At 37.9% G+C, this 9,251-nt stretch overlaps 1 protein-coding gene across 1 annotated transcript in view; it reads left to right on the top strand.

The window, feature by feature from the left end:
- The first annotated feature begins 635 nt into the window (after window positions 1-635).
- Window positions 636-9,251, top strand: part of LOC116398943 (neuroligin-1-like) — a 238,451-nt gene continuing 229,835 nt past the window's right edge. The window contains exon 1 of the mRNA XM_031875714.1: window positions 636-4,830. The gene's annotated coding sequence lies outside the window, so the exon portion shown is untranslated. The remainder of the gene's footprint in view (window positions 4,831-9,251) is intronic.

Raw genomic sequence — 9,251 nt, 5'->3', positions numbered from 1 at the left:
GTAGTAACGTCTCTGTGTAGTAAACAACTGCCAAATCAAATAAAGAAAGTACACATCAATTATATTTTAACAATTATTATTCTCAGTTTTCAAATTTAACTGGATGGATTATAAATAATACATAGAAATATATAAATAAATGTTCTTCTCATTTCAAGTAAAATAAAGCCTGGATTTAAAAATAAATTACGTAACGAAATTCATTTTAGCAAAATTATTTTCACTGAATTGCCCTGCAGCTTTAAATTCAGTTCATTCATGGTGAAGTGATAAAGCCACAATATTATATTTTTCTCATCTTCTAAAAAGAGAAATTAGTGTTGGAAGAATTCACCTATATGAGTCTGTTCAGTCAGAGTCTAATGACTCTGGTCTCTCTGGCCATTTCTCTCTTTTGGAGATCATCCTATAATTTGACTTTCACAACTCACACCTCAACAGTCCTGCTCTGCTGTCTATATCCTCGTCTCTCCCCGTGGGTCACGGTGTGTGTACATCTCACTCAAGTCAGGAAACTTGTCAGAATGCCCATATTTGATTGGCTGAGCTGCATCACATGATGTGATTCACAACGCATTGGTCAGTGTGATTCCTGCATCGCTGAACAAGTGCCGTAAATGCTGGAATAATTCCGCTGCATAAAAAATGCCGTTCAAAATAAAATCCCATTTTTTTTTTTTTTTTTGTCAGGCAAAGAATCACTACAGTAGAATCACTACAGTAGTTATGGTCCTGGCTTCCTTGTAGTTCCTGGTAGTTTTCCGGCTTCTAGCATTAGCTAGCGGTAGGGTTAGCAACATGGCTACCACGTGCAGCCTGGCTACTGTCCAGAGCAAGAAACAACTGCAAGCAAGAATCCCAATATCATCCATAAATCCCAATGTCAGTTCTCTGATAAAGGCGTAAAACATGATGAGTAAAAGAGCCCAGTGTTTACATTATATTTTGCATCAGTAACCGCTGCTTCAGAATTTTATGAACTCAAGTCAGAAGGAGGCCGGACGGCAGCGCTGGGGTTCCGCTGGCTGAAGTTGAGTTGCTAGAGCCACTAACTTAAGGCCTTTCTGCTTTGGTTGCATGACGGTTGATTCACTTCATTTGTGCCGAAAGGAAGCCTTCATTTTGGTGGGAGTTCGTACCCGGTGGCAGACAGAATTGCATAGTGAAAGCGAGGCTCATAGAGAACCAATCTAAAAGCCGATGGTGCCATTACATTGTGCAATCAACATTGACTTCATAATGATAAGTTAAAGCAAAAACGTAAAATGTTTAGACACTGAGATATTAGATAAGATTGATGATAATATATGTACATTACCAGTCTATTAAAAAGTTGTCTTTAATAAAAACAAAAGAATAAGATCCTTTTCTCAGAAACAAGGTCAAAGAGCAACACAGAAGTTATCTAGCATCAAGCAATGCCATTGTTACAGAAATCAGTTGAGTAGTTTGAGTCCCAGAGACGTCTATACCGAGGAGCTCATATTGGACCATCATTGTATTATGACACTTTATGTTTTTTGATCTCTATTATTACTACTAACTATGACACATAATCACATGGACATGTTCACATCATATTAACGCTCATCATAATGACAATAATTTCAGTTGGTATGTGGTTATAGTGAGAAACTTTTCTTGTTTAAACACAATACATATGTTATGACAAGAAATATCTTATTTAATGTAATACTGCATTATATTAAACATCTTTTCCCCAAAATTCTACATTAGGGGGGAATTTGTGAACTTAGCTGTCCAACATACATGCTTGGAAAAGGAAGGTTGACGACGGGGACTTTAAGATGCTGATGGAACATGATAAAAACAAAAACGACATGATATAATGTGTGGTGTATGTTTAGGCATTAGCACAGAACCTTCTGTCACTCTACACAGGGTATTCTAAAAGGCTGAGGTGAATCTCCCACATCCCCCATGTATTGCTTTGACAGTGATCTCTCTATGCACTATACTTTATAAACAGGTAACACATCTCCAGACGGTGGACGCTCAGTGTTTCTTAGACGTTTCACATTTTGAATGAAGTGATTCCTGTGTCTTGGTGCTTATTCAGCACATAGAAAGCACAAGTCAGCTCTCGCTTATCAAATTGCTTGTGAAATTCACAAAAGAGAGCTGAGAGACTGCTGTAGGACAGAATGATATGCGGGGAGCCGGCTTCCTCTTTAAAGTCATGGGAGAGAAATGGTTTGCCCTTAAAATAAACCACCACTATGTTGAATGATGGAGGAATTATGAGTCATCAATATGAGCTTCTGACTAAAAGCATCTTGAACCTTTCTAGTGATTCATCTTCTATTCTCTATTCCATACACAGATATGTTCAAACCAGCACAGTTATTGAAGTCTTTATTGAATTATTCTTCCTTCACACAGAGACATTTTTCTGCATTAACCTTCTGCAGAAAACGGGCCTTGAAACATTTTTCATGTTGGAATTGACTGCTTTTTATATTTTATAAAGTCAAATGATATTTGAAGAATATTGGCATAAATTGCTGGCTATTTGTGGTCATTTTCTCATCAGTAGATGGCTATTTGAAGTGGAATCATATGTTGTGGATGGTGTGTGTGTGTGTGTGTCAGAGAGAAGGCTTAAGCACTGCCAGGATGTTGTCATATTTGTGTGTGTGTGTGTGTGTGTGTGTGTGTGTGTGTGTCATGCACCCTGCTAGCTCCCTTTACTTCCAGACTGCATGCTATCACATCTGTTATGTAGTATATGTGTGTACCTCTGTGTGTGGGGGTGTTTTTTGTGGGTGTGTGTTTATATTGTTTGTCTTGATTACTTTTGTTTAAGATAGCATGTGTTTATGCCTCTGTATGTACAAGAAACCTGTATTATGAATGACAATGTGTTGGTTTTAATGAAGAAGCAGCTGACCATTCCTCTTGTTAGACTATTCCACCAGGTACTTGCATGCTCTCAAATTCAGATTCTTTTTTCCTCGCCAAGAAAACCACAGCGTGTGACGCAGTAGTTTGACATTTTGGGAAATACGCTTATTTGCTCTCTTGCAGAGAATCAGATGAGAAAATAGATTCAGCCCTTTCTCTCTCACAAGTCATGAAATACAGCAGCTTGGTCAGTGGCCTTAGGCATCAAACTGTGCAATTTAACTACAAAGCCGTAGTGATGGCGTGAGTAAAGGAGGAAGTCAGGTGATGTATAATAAAGACCATAAAACACAGGACTTTCACCAGGAGAACGTTGACTTTTTTAAAGTAATGTAGTCATTAATGGTTTAATTAATGTACGAAAGTTAAGTTATGTTGTGTAATGTTACGTAAAACACTTAACTTACATTGCGTAATAACATACTTAATTTATGTTGCATTCGTAAATTAACCAACTTCACTACAGAACACAAGTTTCCTGAACCTCACCAAGTAGTTTTGTTACCTCTACCAAACCAGGTTGTTTCCCAAGAACACGGAAGTATATTTCAAAATGAGCTGAAATTGACGGATGCAAAACTGATGGGGAGCGTCATAGTACCAGATATGACGAGTTGGGAGTGAGAACATGTTGACTGATGCCACTCATGTGTCTGTATGTAAAATATATGGCTACATCCAGCAGCCGGTTAGCTTAGCTTAGCATAAAGGCTGGGGACAGTGGAAAACAGCTAACTTGGTTTTGTCCAAAGGTAACAAAGTCCACTCAGCACAACCTCCAAAGCTTACTAATGAACATGTTATATGATGGACGCAGTGGCTTCCTCGAGTCCTGCCATTGGCTAGCTATTTCCCCATTTCAAGTCTATATGATAAGCTAAGCTAACCAGCTGTAGCCTTATATTCACTGTGCAAGAAAGCAGGTACAAGTATTTCCCAAACTATTCTTTAAAGTAAATAAAACTACCCACAACCTATTGACCGATGATAGTCAGTGTAGTAATTTAAATTTGATTTTTATCAATAGAATACATAGAATATTATCAAAATTGAACTTTTAATTTGGACAAAGATTTTACTGTGTGTTTACCCAGTCTATGTGATTCTCCACTTCAAATTTAAAATCAATTTACCTGTTCTCCAGTATCTACTTTTCTCATCTTTACCTCGATCTGTCATTACAATATTCTGATACAGGCTTTCCAGCAGCGCCCCTGCAGTGAAATCTATGCATGACATTGGATGTGAACTGATGTGTGTGTGTGTGTGTGTGTGTGTGTGTGTGTGTGTGTGTGTGTGTGTGTGTGTGTGTTGATGTCCGCACACACTCTGAAAATACAAAGGGGGAGTTTCTCACATGTGTCTGCTCTTAAAAATGTTGCTTTTTTTTACAGCCTCTGCTTTTTCTCTGCTACAGCGATCATTTCCAAATGTTAACACAATGTCTCTGAGATGTACACCTGATGCTACTGTATGCACTGTTTTAAAGAGATGTATGTCTTTTGATCCTAAGAGGTTTATCCTCAGTTAAGTCTTCATTTTCAACAGAGAAATAATCTTTTTTCACCTCTTTTTTTCTTTTTTTTTACAAAAGTCCCTCTTTTCTTGCTTCTTTACTTTCTTAGGTGAACACTTACACAGTAAAGTCTTACTGTAAACATGTGAAGTGGACTTTGTGGTAATGTTTACCCAGTCTCCATGTCAGTGTGAGAATTTTTCAGAAAAAGAGGCTATAGAAACATGAATTATTGACATACTTTCTTATCTTTTGAGAGCATCTTTTGAAAGCTGTGTGTGTTCTTGATCACCATGTTTTCCTCCATCTTCTCCTTCTTGGTCCTGTAGGTCCCCTTACAAAGAAACACACTGATGATTTAGGTGATAGTGACCGCACGGAAGACGAAGGTATTTTTTCCCCCCCGATGCCAAACTGATTTGCATGACAAGGGAAACCAACTTACCCTTCCTCCTCCGATTTTTATCTTCTTTGATTTTCTTACATTTCTTGTCCTTTTTTTGAAAGTGATGGACATTTTCTTTTTGCTCTTTACTCGTAAACTCTTTTTGGCCTGGATGTGTTTTGTCCTTTTCAGCTTGATGTCTAAAGTTTACATGTTTACCACCATTCTTTAATATTAATATTTTATCATAGATTCTCTGCTTGGATTTGCTGTTTCCTTTACTTTCTTTTTCTATGTTGCATCCCACCAACAGATCGAGTAACTATTAACCCTTCAGCCAGCTCTTAACACATTTTTGCATGTTTTTACTTTTAATTCGTGTGGTATTAAAGTCTGATCATGCGCAAAAGTTCAACTTCTGGCTAACTGGCTTAAAACACTTGGACCTGTTCACTATTTGGGCGTCAAACCAACAACCTTAGTATGTGAGGAGTCTAAAACAAGATACTGGTTCAATCAGTAAAATCAGTGTCTCTCAGCAGTGGGATGTTTCATCACTCCTGGCATGGTTTCCTCCTACAGCGCAAAGTCAGAGCTAATTTACACAGCAGTATGTGCAGCTAACTGTCTGGTCAAACACCCGCAGTGGCTGTTAGAAGTCCAAAGCTGCCAAATGACTTGTTTTGTTGCTACACTAAATGTGGATTGGCTAGCAGATATGACAGACTTGGCAATAATTAAAATAGCCAGCATTTGGGTGTAGACTGATTTCAAGTGACATTACTGTCATTATGGTTTCAAGTGATCATCTGGGCTCTCCATTCTAATGCTTTCTGATGAACACACAAATCAAAACAGCATATACAAACTCACTTTCTATTGCATGGTAATTGCGATGGTCTGCTCGTGTGGCTTCTGTGGGCTTCAAATTCTGAGGGGCGTGCTTACACAGAAGATTATTACAATTATTACAATTTCACAAGGCTCTCAGAGTAGACAGAGCTGTTACAGAGGCAGAAATAATCTCATTTGTTGAGTTAAATCTCCACAGAAGCAGAGTTTGTGTGTATAACACACCTAAGACAGGATGGAGCTAATGTCACCAAGTGAGATCATGCTAGTAGCATGTAGCATAGATGACATAGAAGCTTAGTCATACACTTTCTGTTCTAATTGCATTTCATTTTGTTTTTAATCATTTATTTCAAACATGTTACAAATAAAAACAAACAATAACAAGTTAAATGAAGAGTAAACATGAAGCAAACTCTTGATATACAAATTCTAATAAACAATATTAACTATCAATGTAAATATATATTACATGTCCAAAGAGGAGCAAGAAGTAGAAATGGATATGATCTGACACCATTGCTTCAATTAAACAATTATTCCAACGTTACTCAGAAATACATCTCCACTAGCACCACGATGCTGCTCACAACCTACGTATCATCCACAGTTACCACACATTTCAATACTTGGTGTTAATAAACAAAAACATGGTTCTTTGCTTTCGCTGATTCTTATGGTATACTTACATAAAAAATTGATATACAAAAAAATTTAAATTTAAAAGTAAAAGTCCTTCATTCATAATTGTACTAAGAAGTAAAAGCAGAAATGTATTATCCCCAAAATATGTACTGGAAATGAGCCTTTGATAAGATGGCCACATGTTTAAAACTGCAACAGTGCGTCCGTAATATGTGACGGTTTACGTTGATTACTTCCATATATAACTTCATTGACTACACAAATGTCCTCATTTGCTCAAAACATGATGTTTTCCTGAACCTAGCCAAGTAGCTATGTTGCCTAAACATAAGCAGCAAATAGTTTTGCTTGTGTTCACAAACTTCAGTACGTGTTAATACTGCGACCGTGCATCTGTGTGTGACCAGTTGGGAATGAGAACGGCATGCTCTTCATACACCTTCCCATGAGATCACATTAGTTTGTTACCTCATATATCTGTGGCCTTCACTCAATGTTTGGAACTAAAACACATGACACTGTTTCTGCACACATGACTGTAAACCCTGAATCAAAGGTAAAATGTAATAAAAGAACACATTAGCATTTCCTACATACTGTTGTTGCTTTGAAGGTATTGAATCCTTGGTAAGTAGTGGGCATATACTGATGAAAATGAATACTAAAGGGATCCAGTGGATAGTCCACAACTTTGCATTGCTCCCCATGGTATTTAAATTAAATGCTGTTTGAAAGCTAAGCCAGTGTGCTGGAAATGCATTAATCTCAGCAATACAAAAAGATGAACCTTTGCTTAGCTGCCATGAACAAGGAGTCCTTTGAAAAGTCACATTAGGAATAAAATGTCCTTGATAAAACCGTGAGATAGAGCTGTATCCCCTTAAGGCTGCTGGAGAGCGACTTTAATGGCAGGCAGGAAGTCTTAATAAGGCACCTCTACTGTATAATGTGACGAAGTAAACAGCAATTACATCCAAATAAGACTCACAACCATCCAGATCCCTTTGATCTGTGCCATTACACTGTTTTTCTGGGTGCTCACACTCACACAAACACACACACACACACACACACACACACACACACACACACACACCAATACGATTAGAGAGTCACACAGATCTATTCAATGCAATCCCAGCAAGCTTCAAGTATTATCTCAAAAAATGATGCAGGCAGACAACTAATCCAGTTTAATATAGAGGAAAATATGCTCAAGGACACACAAGTACACACAAACACGGTCACACACTCTATTGCCCTATCAGGGCCGACTGATCAGCTTGGATCCCCCCCAGTGATCCTTGATACTCTTAACCCTTGACCTCTTGGGTCTCGCCTTGGAGATGCAAACTCAACGAGGACATCCCCCAACCTTTCCAATCTCCTTACACTCAATAAAGCTGGTGTTTGTAATCCTTATGTGCTGGGAATAGAGAGGTAAACAGGAAAGTCCCCGAGAGCTGAGGATTTGTTCGAAGCTCCTTTTTTTTATAGCAAATATTTCAGGAGTGGTTAAGAGTGGGTATGCAGAAATGTAGATGTCGTGAACTGTGGTATCTACAATGCTCATATAGGGCCCCTGGTAGCTTATGTAAAAGATTATATGGCAATACATGTGAGATATCAATCTTACCAACACTATGGATTTATTACTCTGAGTGTGGAGGGCACAGGAATATGGATTTAGTGAGCATGAGGACAATCCTGGGTCGGAGGAAAAGAGATGATGAAGGAGAATGTTTTACCTTGGTGCATCCAGCCCACACAGAGGCTCCAGTTGGTGGCCGTCCAGGTGCAGCTCCAACTATTGAAGTTTGACATCACAGACACCTCCTTTACCACTGAAATGCAAATTCAGATTCAAATCAGCAATAACATGGAAGGATTTAGCCCACAGAGAACAATGAGGTTACCGCAAAGCAGCCAAATGCTTTGTTTTTGTTTTTGTGTTTAAGTTTTAAGTTTAAAATCGGTCCAGTGTTGTGGGAGAATCCTGCATACACTAAACAGGCTGTAATGTAATCATATCAAGAACTCCTCACCATCAATGTGCGTCCACGAAAAGTGCTGTTTTACCACTGACAGGTCAGTGTGTCTAACATCTTGGAATGAACCCTACAGAGGAATATGTTTTTGTTATCTTTCACTTGATCCAGTCTGTATTTTTATGAAATCTTGTGTCACCTTATCAAAATCAACTAAATATTCAGCCGTGACATGAAAATTTTTTTTACCAACACTAAGCTACACTCTCTGTACTCCAACACAATAAACTATAAATTTGTCCATTCGTCACTTAGACTCAAAAACATGGGAAAATAGGGTCCACGTTGAAAAATGCCGAAGTTACCCTTTAAGTTGAATTAACTGCATATACAGTAAACTGCTCTTTGCGTTACTGAACTTAAACAACAAAACCTCTAAACGACCCATGACTGTTACAGAAATGACTAAAGGATTTTGTCATCTGCTGCCTCCATGGTTAATATCCGCTCATGTTTAGGCAGTTGAAAATGTTTTATTTGACAGCTGACATCCGTCCACGCTCACCTCCTTACACACATGAAGATAAAGTTGTGAACACCGGCTGAATATCTATTATCAGAATCATTATAACTGTATTATAACTGCTACTGTGTAAAGGGAATACTGCTGTTAAAAAGCACCTTATTTGTTTAAAGTGTTTACAAACCAAATGTTATTGCACTTTTGTTCATATAACAGTACTTTTAAAATAAAAGTGCGCAATACTCTACTTTTGAATTCATTATTGAACTTTGTGCATAACAATGTGATTAATCGCGATTAAAAATTGTAATCGTTGCCCAGCACTAATATATATATACACATATAGATGACAAAAATCTGAACTTCCCTGTACTGTACTGTTGTACTGTACATCTGAGTTGGATTGTGATATTTGCA

This window comes from Anarrhichthys ocellatus, unplaced genomic scaffold (genome assembly GCF_004355925.1).
Source record: "Anarrhichthys ocellatus isolate YVR2014 unplaced genomic scaffold, GSC_Weel_1.0 scaffold94, whole genome shotgun sequence".
Taxonomy (NCBI): Eukaryota; Metazoa; Chordata; class Actinopteri; order Perciformes; family Anarhichadidae; genus Anarrhichthys; species Anarrhichthys ocellatus.
Note: the sequence above shows the minus strand (reverse complement) of the source record. Positions and strands in the feature narration are given on the sequence as shown.